This window comes from Petaurus breviceps, unplaced genomic scaffold (genome assembly GCF_028583685.1).
Source record: "Petaurus breviceps papuanus isolate PSGF00001 unplaced genomic scaffold, PetGlider_PUasm1.0 90925, whole genome shotgun sequence".
Lineage (NCBI taxonomy): Eukaryota > Metazoa > Chordata > Mammalia > Diprotodontia > Petauridae > Petaurus > Petaurus breviceps.
Genome location: NW_027187380.1, coordinates 3212324 through 3228351, shown reverse-complemented (window position 1 = coordinate 3228351; position 16028 = coordinate 3212324). Strand labels below are relative to the sequence as shown.

Below are 16028 nucleotides of genomic sequence, written 5' to 3'. Positions count from 1 at the left end.
ATGGAGGAATTTATTCTTATCTCCTAAAAGAGCTATCCTAAGGGGGGGGGGGGGCACTAGGTGGCACAGTGAATAGAGCATGGGCCCTGGAGTCAGGAGGACCTGAGTTCAAGTCCAGCCTCAGACACTTGACACACTTACTAGCCGTGTGACTGTGTCACCTAACCCCAATTGCCCTGCCCTCCCCCCTCCAAAAAGCAAAAAACAAAACAAAACAAAAAAATAAAAGAGCTATCCTATCTTTACAAGCCATGATTGAGTCATTCCCAGTTTCTCATCCTTTATGGTCTGTGAAAAAACCAGCTTATACTGGGGCAGCTAGGTGTCACAGTGGATAGAGTGCTAGGCCCTGGAGTCAGGAAGTCTCATCTTCATCAGTTCAAATCTGGCCTCAGGCACTTCCTAGCTACATGACCCTGGGGCAAGTCACTTAACCCTGTTTGCCTCAGTTTCCTCATCTGTAAATTGAGCTGGAGAAGGAAATGGCAAACCACTCCAGCATTTTTTAAGAAAACCCCAGATACAACAATAACAAGTATAAGCCAGAAATGTCTCACCCCCTATATGAAATGCAAAATCATCCATTCAAAAACCATTCAAAATCCAAGTATACCTTTTATAACACACCACACACACACCACACACACCACACACACCACACACCTGGCTATTTATGCCTATATGCTGTGGGTGGGTGAATATATTTATTTATTTATTTTAAGCAATTGGGGTTAAGTAACTTGCTCAAGGTTACAGGGCCAGTTATTTCTGGGTGTGGTGCTGAGTGTCTGAGCCTGGGATTCGATCTCCAGGTCGTCCCAACACTGGAGCCGGTGCTCTTACTTGCTGTGCTACCTGGCCGCCCTGGGTGAATATATTTATATGTCATATGCAAACAAATACAAATTCACTGCAGGGAGAACAATTGGCAGAATACACAGTAAAGGAGTGGTCAGTGCTGGGTGAGATTTAAATGGGAAAGTTTTCTGGAGGCTGTGAGGTGTGATTTAGGTTTTGTAGGTGAGGAAGTACATTTATCCCTTCCACATTGAGACTTTCCCCATAGTGATTTCCATATATCTTGGGGGCAGCATAAGGCATTAAAATGGGATTTTGGGGGGAGTTTGTGAAAGCCACAGATGATACTTGAAGGTCAGCACAGAAAAAGTTTAGAAACTTAAAAATGCAGAAAATGTATATATAGTATAATATCAAAATATTTTATCTTTTAATACCATAATAATTCAGACTTCTTCTCTGGTACAAAGGGAGGGCCAAAAATTTTTACACATATTTTCCAGACTGTGATGGCACCACACTTCTAACCCCTGAGATGTGGAAGAGATAACTGTAGGTCTATGGAATGGTAGAGAGGAGAGGACATTCCCTGTATGCAAAATGTAAGTTGTCGGTTTTCTGATCTTCGCTAAGGAAAAATAATTGATCCAAATGACCCTCACTGGTAAGTCTCATGAAAGTTTACTTCCTGGTCTGGTGTGATTTTATAGGTCACCACCTGCTCCTAGATACCTCATTCCCTGATGCTTGTGCAATATCTTACCGATCTTACCAGACAGCAGGGATCTACCCTGGTCCCAATGGGCAACATGAAATCAGAAAGCAGTCTTTTCTTAGAAGAGAAAAGCATCTAATGGCTTCTACAGGGACCTCTGTTTGTGTACTAGGGGGAGAAGTCAGACGAGGAGGAGGGACCCAAGAAGGCAGAAAAACCCTGCACAGAAAGCAATAGCCTGAGAGATGCAGTTTACTCAGATCTTGTTGAAGAGGCCAGCAAGAGTTAACAGCAGTAGTCTGTATACCAAATGGTGATCCAAGTACCTAGAGCCCAATAAAGGAGTGTGTGAAGAACTTGGATTGAAATATGACCACATAAAAGAAATCAGGAAACCAGCCTGAAAGAAATGTAACCAAAGCTTTCTTACCTTTTAATTGTGTTTTCATATGAATTTTCTTTCTTGGGAGGAAGAACCTTGCTCATGGTTAGCATAACAGAGTGGGACTGATGGAGTCTTGGGAAAGTTAGTTGACAACATGACTTGCCTGCCATACTGTGTGCTGGTTAAAGAAGTCAAGGGGAAACAAGTACCTGATCTCTAGAAATTTACAGTCCAGTTGTGTGTGAGCCTAGCCGGGCAGGTGTTTAGGGAACATAGGAGAAAAGAGTATAGTAGACGGATGAGCCTGGGCAAGTTTCTTGGTTGCCAGAGGGATGATGGTCTGGCCTGGTGTAAGAACAAGGACTCCCAGGTTCCTTTCCTGATTTGGAAGTATTGAAGTGCTGAGGGATACAATGGTTGGGAAAGGTGGGGCGGGGGTGGGGGGGATTGGTGCAAGAGTGAGAAACATGATGATGCAATGGAAAGAGGGTGATTCAATGAAGGTGATGCAAGGAAGCTTCCCCACTTGTCTCATGGTGATATGCACTCTCACTAGCAACTCATTGACTGTCCCTAGCTCCCACAGTCTCTTGCTAGGTCATGATAGGAAGCAACATTTTCCCAGGGGCCTGGGAAAATGACAGCAGGTGTAAGGGCCCCAGGTTGCTACGTGTGTTTACACTTTTCTTGTGGCTGGTGGGAAAAGAAGGTAGAGCTGGGAGCTGGGTGAGAATGCTCTTAGGGCACCTGTAGCTGGTCGGGGAGGAGGAAAGTGAGAAGAGGGCACGTTGCTGATGCCAGCTGATGCAACACAAGTGCTAATGACTTCAGGGCAGTCTGGTGAGGGAGAATGTTGGCTCAGGGGCCAGGCCTCTCTGTGGGAAAATCCTGATACCTGGCCAAACTCGGTGAATACATTGGGGGTGGGGCAAAAGAGAAGTAGAGAGGAAAAGGGAGGAATTTGTAACAGATATTCAATATTTCTATTGTTGTTAGCATTTCCCATCACCTAATGTGATGAATCCACAACAAGGATCTTTTGAAGACATGGATCCCTTCTCAGAGTAATACTGGTAAATGCACAAAAATAAAATACATAGGATTACAAAAGAAAAAAATTTTAATTTAATTCACAGACCCCCTGAAATCTATCTACAAATCCCTGCTATACATAGTACTTACAAAATAGTAAGAATATAATGGAACTGCTGCTTTACAAGTTGTCTTGTGATTACCAAACGGCAATATTCTATGAGTCAGCTCACATACCATTAAGCATAATTCAGAACAGGAAAAAAATTTTTCGAAATAAAAGGTAAGTGTAGGGGAAGGCTCTTAATCCTATCTCCTCATACTGCATTATGGAGTAGGTGGCAATAATGTTTGGGAGGTGTTACAAGCAGATTTCCCCAACTGGTTCAAGGTGATATATAGGTTAGTGATGATACGTTGCTACCTGAAACCTCCACACAGCCCTTGTGGGGACACTGTAGTGAAAGAAAATTGGTCTGAGAGCCAGGAGACCTGGGATCAAGTATCTGTCTCTGACTCTTACTAGCAGTGTGACTCTAGGCAGAGCATTTAATGCCTCAGTATCCTTATTTGTAAAATGGAAGTTCTTGTACTTCCTACCCCCACTGAGTATTATTTTGAGGAAGGCAATTTATTAATATTAAAGTACTATAGGAATTCAGGCTGTTATTCTCATCAAATCCAAACCAAAGCACTTAATAAGCACTGACTACATTTATATAGTATCCCATGTTAGGAAACAGAAATTTTTGTTGTTCAGTCATTTAGTCATGTCTGATTCTTCATGACCCATAGCATGCCAGGCCTCTGTATCCTCTGCTATCTCCTGTAGTTTATCTAAGTTCATGTTCACTGTTTCTATGATACTATCTAGTCATCTCAACCTTTTCCTTTTGCCTTCAATCTTTCGGAACATCAGGGTCTTTTCCTGCTTTCTCATTATGTGACTGAAGTATTAAAGCTTCTGCTTTAGTATTTGACATTCCAAAGAATAGCCTGAATTAATTTTTTTCAAGTATTGATTGATTTGAGTCTAAGGGACTTTCAAAGTCTTCCCCAGCAATGACAGAATGAAGAGTCTCTGCTATCCCTCTCTTGTAGACATACTGGGACCTGGGAAAGATTTTAGTTTAAAAAGATCAAGTTCCCCCACTGCATCCAAGGCCATCTCCAGTTATCCTGACCTATGTCTTACCACTGAACTCTGAGGCCTTTGGAGGAGAGAGTGAGACTGACAACTCTGCACATTCCTGCCTCATTTAAATCCACTTCACTTGCAAGTTATCGCCCTCCTTGATGCCACTGGTTCTCTTTGAGAACAAAGGACAACAAACAACAAACCAGGAGAACACAATATGTAAACAAGTAAGTACAGGATAATTCGAGAGGGGGAATTTAAACTAACAAAAGAATCAGGAAAAGAGGCAAAGGTACAGGACATGAGTCTTGAAGAAGATTAATAAGTCTTCTAAATGGCAGAGATGAAAAGGGATTACATTCCAGGAAGGAGGCATACTCTGTGTAAAGGCAGAGGCTGAGTATGGATAAGGGCTTCAAAGTACTACAAAATAGTACTTTAATCTTAATAAATTGCTTTCCTCAAAGAAAATAACTGCCATAAGAGGGGATACAATTGTAGTAGACTGATGAGCCCTGACCAGCAGGGACAGTAATGCTAATTCTTTTTTCCTTTTTGGAGGGGGGAAGGCAGAGTAATTGGGGTTAAGTGACTTGCCCAAGGTCACACGGCTAGTTTTGTGTTAAGTGTCTGAGGTCAAATTTGAACTCAGGTCCTCCTGACTCCAGGGCTGGTGCTCTATTCACTGCGCCACCTAACCACCCCATGCTGGTTTTTTATAAGATGATCCAGAGGTGGCACAGTGAATAGAGCACCACACTGGTCCTGATGGAGTCAGGAGGACCTGAGTTCAAATCCAGCCTCAGACACTTAACACAAAACTAGCCGTGTGACCTTGGACAAGTCACTTAACCCCAATTACCCTGCCTTCCCCCCTCCAAAAAACAAGCAAAAAAAAAAAAAAGAGAACTAAGAATCCACTATGAGACTTTTGACCTAATGCCTTGAAACAACATGATAACCAGTGCAGAAAACAAAGTGACTAAGAGCTAATGAGTGCTTGACCGTGGCGAAGGCGCTAAGCAATGGTGGCCTCTGGGGACTGAGTAATAGTCAACTAGAATCAGTGACTTTCCTCTGGAGAATATGGGTATCTCTCACACGCTCATACTACTCTGCGATTCTGCTATGCTTTGGGTCCAATCCAGCAGGGCGGCCTTTCTGGCTATCCTTCTGTCACCATGAGGCGAAACGTTCAGATCTGGCAGGTTCCCTGAGGATCATCTAGCCTGACCCTTTCTTTTTATAGATGAGGGAACTAAAGCCCTGAGAAGAGAAGTTGCTTGCCCAAAGCCACACAGCCAATTAGTAGCAGAGCCAGGACCAAGACCCAGATCTCTTGAGTTCCAGGCATGTGCTCCTGCCAATACGCTATCCTGTGTTAGGGTGAGAGGCGTGATCTCTGGTCATAGAATAGAGCAAAGCTGATTCCTGCCAGGATCCAGCTCACTACCTTGGCCTTATCAGCATAGCATGCTATAATCATAGAATACACATGTATGTACACACCCACGTGAATGATGACAAAGGTGACTTTTTCCATCCCTAGTCTATCTGACCTCCAACATTTGAACTGGGTTGTTAACCAAAGAAAGAAACTGGTTGTATCCTTCCAGCTGTCTCTTCCAGAGTCCCAGAGAAAACTCTGTACTCATAAAAATTAATGGAATTTCTTGGAATGGCAGCAGCTATTCAACTGGACGGGGACCTGGGTTAAAGAATTCCCACCCCTCCTTTTGTAGGGGGAGAAAGAGGGCCCAGAGAGGTACTCTGATGCTAAATGAAGTGTTTTCTAGTCTGTTCATTCAAAAAAATACTTATTAAGTATTCACTATGTATGGCATCACGGAAAGCACTAGGATTACAAAACCAGAGAAGAATGAAAATCCCTAATCCCAAGAAGTTGACATTGCATTGAGGGGAAACAATATGTACACAGATAATTAGATACCAAGTAATGTCTCAGGGGAGAGACTAGTAATTTGAAACAATTTTGTCATTTTTTACGCTTCCTGTAGGAGGTGGCCAATTGAGTTGAGCTTTAAAGGAAGCTAGGGATTCAGGGAAGCAGAGGTACCAGAGGGAGTAAAGCATGAAGGACAGGAAATGGGAAAATCATAGACGGGGAACAATGAGCAGACCAGTATGGCTGGAATATGGAGTCTGTGAATGAGAATGGTGTACAATAATTTTGGAAAGGTAAGCAGGAGCCAGATTATGATGGGTTTTAGAAGTCAAACAAAAGAGGTTGTGTATTTTATCCTAGAGACAAGAGGGAGACACTGGAGGTTCTTGATCCAGGAGTGGCATGATCATGCCTGTGATTTAGGAACTTATCTCTTTAATAGCTATTTGGAGAGTGGGTTAGGGCACAGGGAGACTAAAACCAGGAGAATAATTAGGAAGTTATTGCAACAGTATAGGCACGAGGTAAGGAAGACCTGAGCTAGGGTGGTGGCCACGTGACTGGAGAGAAGGGGATGGATTTGAGAGATGGTGGTTGTGTTAGGTGTTACAAGGCTTGGAAATCGATTAGGAATTCAGGTTGAAGAGAAAATGTCCACTAGAAGGACTATACTATGTATGTGCATAGGAAGAGGCAGTTGGGGATGCCAGACTCACTCCGTCCAACAAAAGGACTGTTCTGTAATTCTAAAGAGAATAAAGAAATTGAATGGAAAGGAAGGAAAGAAAGAAGAAAGGTGGGGCAGCTAGGTGGTGCAGTAAATGGAGCACCAGCCCTGGAGTCAGGAGGACCTGAGTTCAAATCCAGCCTCAGACACTTAACACACACACACACACACACACACACACACACAAAAACTAGCCATGTGACCTTGGGCAAGTCACTTAACCCCAATTGCCCTACCTTCCCACCTCCTAAAAGCAAAAAAAAAAAAAAGAAGAAGGAAGGAAGAAAAGAAGGAAGGAAAGAATTCCGGTTGAGGGAGAGGGAAGAGCTAAGGATGATCCAGATAACAAACTTAGATGACTAGAAGGATGGTGGTTCTCTCAACAGAAATAGAGAAATCAAAAAGAAGGCAGGGATTGGAGAATAATATAATGAGTTCTGTTTTAGAGATGTTTTATTTAAGTATCCATTGGATATCCAAGGGTTCAGCTGTTTTTTTTTTTCAGTCATGTCCAACTCTTCATGACCCCATTTGGGGTTTTCTTAGCAAAGTTACTGGAGTGGTTTTCCATTTCTTTCATTTTATAGATGAGGACACTGAGGCAAACAGGGTTAAATGACCTGCCCAAGATCACACAGGTAGAAAGTCTGAGGCCAGATCTGAACCCAGAATATGAGTCTTCCTGATTAGACCTGGCCCTCTATCCTCTGTGCCACCTAGCTGCTTGGATATCCACTTGGAGATATCCAATAGGTAGTTGCTGATGTGGAACTAGAGCTTAGGAGAGAGACTGAGGTATTTAGATCTGGGAATCATCTGCATAGAAACTAGTATACCATGCTACCTCTGGCTCCTCATTCTGACCAATCTTAGCCCCAGTATCGGAGACAGGAATCTGCAGATGCACCCTATGAGACTGCCAAGGGCATAGGGTCAAACTTAAAAGTTCATCCTTTCTAGGTCATTCCCACAGCTTGCCTATTACTTCTACTCAGAATACCTATGTTTCCCTAAGGGGAAAGCTTCCCTCAGAGAGAAATGAACATGGTGAACAAAGGAGATAGTGTGGTATGATAGAAATTGCTAGATTTAGAAAAACAGTACCTGGGTTTGAACCTCAGCTTTGCCATCTACTACTTGTCTGACTTGAGCAAACAACAGTCTTCCAGGCACCCAATTTTCTCATCTATGAAACAATAAGGTTAGGTTAGACTAGGGGGATCCTAACTATTTTTATGTCATGGACTCTTTTGGCAGTCTAATATTTTTGAATACATAAAAATAGAGAAGATTACAAAGGAAAGCAATTATGTTAAAATACAATGATCAAGTAAAAAAAAAACAACCCCCACACAACCAGGTTCATGGACCCCCTGTTTAAGAATCCCTAGACCAGGACATCTTTAAAGTCTTTGTTAGCTTGAAAGCAATGATCCTATATTCCCCCAAGCCTAGAAGGTAGGCAGAAGGATGCCCCAGTGATCCAGCATTCTAATGACTGTTCCAGCCTTCTTGAGACTGAAGTGGTCCCTTCATTCCTTGGCACCTTAGGCAAATTTTTCCTCTTGCAGATGGAAACTTGGTCATGAGATTGGAGCAGAAACATGTGCTGGGAGTTTGGTGGTAATGGCCTACAGCACATTCAAAACTGTCTGATAAAGAAGGCAGCTACAAAAGATGAAAACAATCAATGGTAAAGATGCTATAAGGAATCAGGTCCTCTAAAATAGTCTTGGTAGAGTTGTGAATTAAACTAACCACTCCGAAAAACAATTTGGAATGCCAGAAGAGTCAATAAAATTTAGACCTTTTGACCCATCAATCTTACTAGTAGGCTTAAATTAAGAGGTCAAAGACAGAAAGAGAAGATATAGGTATAGATATGGATGGATATGGATATAGCTATATATCAGATATGGTTATGGCTATAGATGAGGATGAGGATGTGGATATTTGAAGCAGCCCTTTTTATAGTAACAAGGAACTGGAGTAAAAGTTGATGCCCATCAATTGGGTGAATAAAGTGGATGAATAAATAAATGTGAATGAATGAAATGTTATTGTGCCATAAAAACAATTAATATGCAGAAGAATGAATAGATTTTTATAAACAAGAGGTATCATGATTCAATGGGAAAGGCAACGGATTTGGAGTCAGAGAACATGTGCTCAAATCCTACCATTGTCACTATTTAAATAGACTGAGCAAGTGACTTAAAAACTCTGGGCCTCACTTTCCTCCTCTGTACAATGAGGATGTTGGATTAAGCGAGCTCTAACATCCTGCCCAGCCCTAGACCTATGATCTTATAAATGATTGCAAGGACCAACTGCACAATGGCTATGATTCTATGTAGATGAAAATGACACTAAAATGCTGATGAATTTAGATGGTCCTTGTAATGAGCAATTTCCGTCCAAGAGAACAGATGATGAAATACACCTTTTTCTTCTTTAGAGAAGACAGGAACTTTAGCTACATAATGTTGTATATACTGTTAGGCATAGCCACTCTGTTGGATGGTTTTGTGTAACTGATTTTCCTTCATTATAAAGGAAGGGTTTTGAGGCCGAATGAATTTATAAGAGTCATCCCATCTGAGCATTGACCCAGAACTCTCTTGGGAATTTCTGAGGACTCCAAGGACATGGTGACTCATTGCTTGGGCTTTTCTGTTTTTCCCTTTGCTTTCAAAGAGGACCAATGGCATCAGAGGACTATGTCTTGATTGCTCATGAATTGGATTTAAGTGAGGCAAATTTGCACTAAGTCATAAGCCTTGCTCTTTCTTCCAGAGTCATCTAAGTCCCATAGCAAGACAAAAGTCAAGAGGACTGGTGATGGTCCAAGGTGCAACAGATGAACTTGGAATCTTCAATGTCCTACCAAGCTCTAATCACTCCATAGGGCCTGCTTCAGCCACCTTCATGGCCTTTAGAACAAATTGTTCTCATTCACCTGTTTTACTGGAGGAAATCTTCATGTTCTAGAGGTAGACATCCCCCTAACTTACTGTTGGAGCTAGGTAGTGCAATGGATCGAGAACTGGGCCTGGAGTCCAGAAGACCTGAGTTCAAATATGGGGTCAGACTACCTTCCAGTTATGTGACCCTGAGCAAGTCACCTAACACTATTTACCTAAGTTTCCTCATCTGTAAAATGAGCTGAAGAAGGAAAAGGCAGATTATTCCAATATCTTTGCCAAGAAAAACTCAAATGAAGTCACAAAGGATACCACTGAAATGACTGAACAGAGATGTAAATAAGCATTTAATAAATGCTTTCTTCATTCATTCAAGTGACTTGCTAAAGGGCACCTATACCTGGGCACATTAATCAGAGGTAGATAGTGTCTTAAGAAGAGTAACTCAAACAGACAAAGGATAGAGTCACTTCTGTAGGAGGAGAGTTGGGAAAGAGGAAGTCTGAGAAGGTGATATGACCAAAGGAAGATCTGTTAATATTAATACTCACCACTGATGGAAAAGCCTTAGTATCTCCCTATCCCTTCTCTTCTCCTACCCCCAATCTCATCCTCCCACACATATGCATGTTGTACATATGTACATCCCACACATCAGCTGACTAGACCATAAAATGGCTTGGACTTTTGGGGGATGATGAACTTCCTGGATGCTTCTGCGCATATGGTGACCTAAGACTGGAAGAACTTGGCATTTTATAATGACATGGAAAACCTTTGTTTCCCATGGTGGAAAATAAAAGTAGGTGGTCCCTTAATCCTTTTTTGTTCTCCCACACATGCCTGTCCCACACAAAAGCAGCATGGCTACAAGTGCTGCCTCTGTTGAAACAGCCTTCTTTTTAGTCCTCTTGGCTGGACTCTTCCTTCCCATAAGAGAAGAGGAGTGAGTGCAGCCCTCTCCCCCTTTCTGCCTGACTTACAATAGAGGTTCAGTAATATGGGTGGGGAGAATATCTGGAAATTGCTTTGTTACAAAAACAAAAGGTATCCATAAAACTTTTAAAAAGGAAGAAAAGAAGACAAATTCCAACATTATCTGACAGTGGACAAATCATTTTAACTTTTTTGAGCCTTGATTTCCCATTAGTAAAAAGAGATTAAATTACAATGCTTACCTTATAGGGCTGTTGTGAAGAAAGAGTACTATAAACCTTAAATAACAGGTAGAGATTGGTCAATGAGTCCATGATCCAATTGAAGGATTCCTCCCCCCCCCACCCACCCACCCAATCACACTGATGGAACAGAGGAAACTCTTAGTGATCGACCCAATCAACAATGACTTGTTAAGCTCCTACTATGTGCTAGGTGCTGTTCTAGGTCCTGAGAATACAGTCATAGCAAAACATTCCTTGCTCTGAAGGAATTTACATTCTGGCTAGGTGAGGGAAAGGGGGCCAAATGCACCAGTGTTGGTATACACAAACTAGAGGCAAGGTAATTTGGATGGGGGGGAAGATACCAACAGCTGGGGTTAGAGTGGGGTGTGGATTAGGAAGATGGTGGTACTTGGGCTGAATCCTGAAGGAAATTAGGGCTTCTAAGAGAGAGACCTGAAGGATGTATACTCTAGGTATGAGGGACAGTTAGTTCAAAGGCATAGAAATGGAAAGTGGAGTGTTCTATATGAGAAACAGAAAGTATAGTTTGAATGGATTGTAGAGTATGTAAAGAGAAGTGATGTAGAAGACTGGAAATGGAGGTTGGAACAAGGTTGTAAGGGGTTTTAAATGTTAGACAAAGACATTTGTATTTGATCCTAGAGGTAACAAGAAGCCAGTGGAATTTATAAAGTAGGGGAATGATGTGATCAGACCTGTGATTTAGGAAAATCAAATTGGAAGGCCTTTCTATTCAATAAATCTACTGGAAAACCTGAAAAGTAGTCTGGCAGAAATTAGGTTTAAGACCATCAACTCATACCATGTATCACAAGCTCTAAATAGATCCCTGGCTTAAATACAAGGCCCTATCGTAAACAAGAGAAGCAGCATTGCATAACAGAGAACTGGACTCATATCCAAGAACACTTGGATACAAATTCCTTCTCTGGTACACATTGGCTGTATGACCCTGGGCAAGTCACTTAACTTCTCAATATTGTAGGAAGCTTTCTGATACTAAAAGTTGCAGGGGAAAAAAATCCAACCTATGAAGGGATAAGTTTTCTCATATGAGAGTTTCCTGTACCAATAAAATAATAGATATAATTTTCATCTGTTACAAACAAATTAGAGGAGAAAGAAAGGAAATATATTTCTGAGCTGGATGGGGAGAGAATTCTTAATTAAACAAGGAATAATAGAAAATAAAACATAATTTCAGTCATAATTACATTAGCAAAACTTCTGTATAAGTACAACAAATACAATTAGAAGACAAATAGTTCCTAGAAGAAAGTCTCTGTAGGTAATTTCTCTGGCAAAGGTCTCATCAAGATACATAGTGGATTGATACAAATGTATATGAACAAGGGTCATTTCACAATAGATATGTGGTCAAAAGATAGAAAGGGGCAGTTTTAAAATAAAGAAATGCAAGCTATCAATACACCAAGTCAGTAATAATAGAAATACAAATTTAAACAGCTATGAGGTTCATCCTTAAACTTATACTGACAAAAATGCCAAAAGAGGAAAATGGCAATCACTGGAGCGGCAGTGGAATGACAGGCACACTAATGCAGTTGATAGGGCCATGACTTGGTTCAGTTATTCTGGAAAGTAGCTTGGAACTATACCCTTTCACTAAACTTTTACTCTTTTCTTGAGTTTTTGACAAAGAGCTACAATAATTAGGCATATGCCACAAGAAGGTCAAAGACTAAAAAGGAAAGAATCCATATCTACAGAAAGATAGTGACTCTTTTTGTTGTAGAAAAGAACTGAAAAAAAAAATGAGTGCCCATAAATTGGGGTATGACTGCATAAACTGTACTGGGCCATGACTAATCATCTTGACCTTTGTCTTGCCACTAGACTCCAATAATTCTGGAGAGAGCAAGTCTGACAACTTTGCACAGCTCTGCTTCACTCAAATCCCACTTATGCACACGTCAAGAGATCACGCTTGTGATGTCATTGGTCATCTTCAAGAATGAAGGACAAACAACAAAAACATGTACTGGAACAGTCTTGCACCATGAGAAATTATGAATAAGGAAGATTCAGAAAAACCTGGAAAGACTTGTATGAACTGATACAAAGTGAAATGAGCAGGATCAGGAGAACAATTTGCATTTTGACTACAATATGTAAAGGAAAACAATTTTGGAAAAACCTCAGAACTCTGATCAGTGTCGTGATCAATCATGGCTTCAAAAGACTAATAATGAAACATGCTTTATACCTCTTAACAGAGGAATGATAAGCTAAACGTGCAGAATGAGACATACATTTTCAGGGGTGGCCAGCCAATGTGTTGGCTTGTTTTGCTTAACTATAATTATTGGTCATAGGAAGGGCTTGAGGGGTGGGGCAAAAGGAGTGGGTGGATAATAATAGCAATGAAACAAAAAAGAAAAGAAAGTAGCATCAATGAAACGAAAGAAATGCATAAAAGGGCAGAAGGGAAGTCAAAAGAAGACATAGACAAACAAGGCAATTTTGTTATTATCGTGCGTATATATAATCTATATGTATGATTTACACTTTAATGCAGTTTGTTTAATATATACTTTAAAAACCATACATAATGAAAATTATCAGCTTCATATAAAAGCCTCTTTTTTATTTTCCTTGAATATTGAAATGTTTACTTTTATTGATGTTAAATTCACAATAAAAATAATTTAAAAAGAGAAAATCACTTTGGCAGTTTTGTTAAGGATGGATTGAAGAGACCAATTTAGAGACTATACAATAGTCCAGGGAGTAGCTGAGAAGGGCCTGGCTAGGTTTTGTGGCTGTGTTCATTAAGAGAAAGAGAAGAACACAAGAGAAGTTGCAGGGATAAAGACAAAATTTGGCAGCTGTTTAGATATGAGAAATCTGCCACTTCTCCTAATTCATTACAAAACTAAGCAGACCTCATTCTTTGGGACTCTCAGCTCTTGAGGCTTCTCTATTCTCCTTTCTCCTTGTGCCTTCTTCCAAAAGGGTGATTTCTTTCCCCCTTTTTCCCTATCACTACCAGAAACAGCAAAGACATTTAAGATTCTTCAGTTCAGGTGATTAACAGTGGTCCACATACTGTAATTTCATCAGATTGATTGGGGAACTCCACCATTTGATCTGACATACCCTCGTTAAACCCACTCCAGCCCCATAAGTGTATAAATGTGAATACTTATTATAGGTTAGGAGTCAGAAAACCTGGATTCATAGAATTATAGATTTATAGCTAAAGGGGGAGCCTGGAGGCCATCTGATGCAATTCCCTTATTTTATCATAAAGAAAAAGAGATTCTATCGACCAATGAAGAACCAGAATGCCATTTCTGCCATTTTCCATGTACCTAATCATGGACAATTAAATGAGCCTATATTGAAGACCATCTTCTGTGCAGTTCTGTGCTATGCCCTGGAAGAGATACAAAGTTCAGATGAAATGTAATCCACACCTTCACAAAGAATTCCAAGTAAGGGAATATGACACATTCACAGATCCTTATAATGCACGACCACATTAGAGAGATGCAAAAGAAAGGTCTAGTGGAGGTATGAGAGGAGGAACACCATTAATGAGAATCCTTGAGGGCTTCATGGAGGAAATGGCATTTTGACTGAACTTTTAATAGTGGTTGGAAACTTAAAATGATGTGTTTGAGGAGAGGCATAGAGAGCAGCATGGAGATAAGAAAGTACAGGGTATATTCAAAGTTTGGTGAGTTCTCTACATTTAGCTTCCTTGGGATGTCATCATTACAACTCACCTTTAAAGTTTCTGGTTTGGCATATAAGAGTGGTAACTGAAAAGATAAGGTAGAAGGTTTTTGGTGAAACCTTGAATGCTGAACTAACAAGGTTGAATTTTATATAATAGATCAAAAGGGGGGAAGGGAAGAGAATAAATATTTATTAAGTACCTATTATGCGTCACACAGTATACTAAGTATTTTACAAATAGTATCTTATTTGATCCTCTTTGATCATCCGATTAAGGAGTCACAGAAGTTTTTTGAGAAAATAGATCCCTAAGAGATATTAGTCTGGCAATGGCATGAGGGATGGTTTAGAGAGAGGAAGAGAGTAGAATTGAGAGGACCTGTTAAGAGATTATGACACCTAGGAATTGGAAGCCTTTGCCCATCTTATGGGAAATGCAATTTACTAATCAGTCAGTCACTCAGCAAGCATTTATTAAGTGCCTGCTATGTTCTTAGCACTATGCTACAGGATATAAAGGCAAAAATAGTTGCTGTCTTCAAGGAGCTCACAGTCTCATGAGGAAGCAACATGCAAACAACTATGTACATACATATATACAAACATACATATGTGTATGTATGCCTGATAGAATTACCTCTGGAAAGGCACTAGCATTGAGGAGGATTGAGAAAATCTTCTCGTACAAGATGGGATTTTAGCTGAGACTTAAGGATCCAGGGAGGCCTGAAGATGTTTCTTTCTGGAAAGAGAGAAAATTGTAGGCTTGGGGAACAGCCAGAGAAAGTGCAAGGAGTTAGGAGATGATAGAGGGTCTTGTTCAAACAATAGCAAGGAAGCAGCACTCTGAGAAGAGGTTTGTGCTCATCTGACACCAATGCATCCAATATGTTTTAAAGGTAATAGTTAAGTCAAATGACTTTTTTTTCCTTTTGGAGGGCATTTGGGGTTAAGTAGCTTGCCCAAGTTCACACAGCTAGTTTTTTTTTTTTGTGTGGGTGTTAAGTGTCTGAGGCTGAAACGGAACTCAGGTCCTCCGGGTCCAGTGCTTTACTCACTGCACTACCTAGCCACCCCTCAAATGACTTCTAAGATCTATTGCAACTCTGACATTTTGATATTCCATTGCAATAGCCTAAGCAGGTGGTAATAAAGGCCTGCACCTAGGTATTCCAGTGGGAATAGAGAGAATGGGACATGACATATCATGAAGGTAGAATCAACAGGACTGGATACATGTTGTACATGAGAGGTGAGGGAGAGGGAAGAGTTAAAAGATAACATCAAAGCTTCAAACAGGGTGATAGAAACCCCTAGATAGAAATAGAGGCTATAAAAGGTAGCAGATTTGGGGAAAAGGAGAGTAAGCTCAGATTTTTTTTAAACATATTGAGTTTTAGTGCCAGTAGGACATCTACTTGGAAATGAAGGTGGGGAGACTGGAGCTGAGGAGAGAGAACAGAGTTGAAGATCTGGATTTGAGCATCATCTGCATATAGGTGTCAGTGAAGGGA

At 40.7% G+C, this 16028-nt stretch overlaps 1 long non-coding RNA gene across 1 annotated transcript; it reads left to right on the top strand.

Moving 5' to 3' along the window:
- The first annotated feature begins 6113 nt into the window (after positions 1-6113).
- On the top strand, positions 6114-13492 carry LOC138152240 (uncharacterized). Its single transcript, XR_011166066.1, has 2 exons — positions 6114-6267; positions 12667-13492. It is a non-coding gene; the product is annotated as an uncharacterized lncRNA (long non-coding RNA).
- The last annotated feature ends 2536 nt before the right edge of the window (positions 13493-16028 follow it).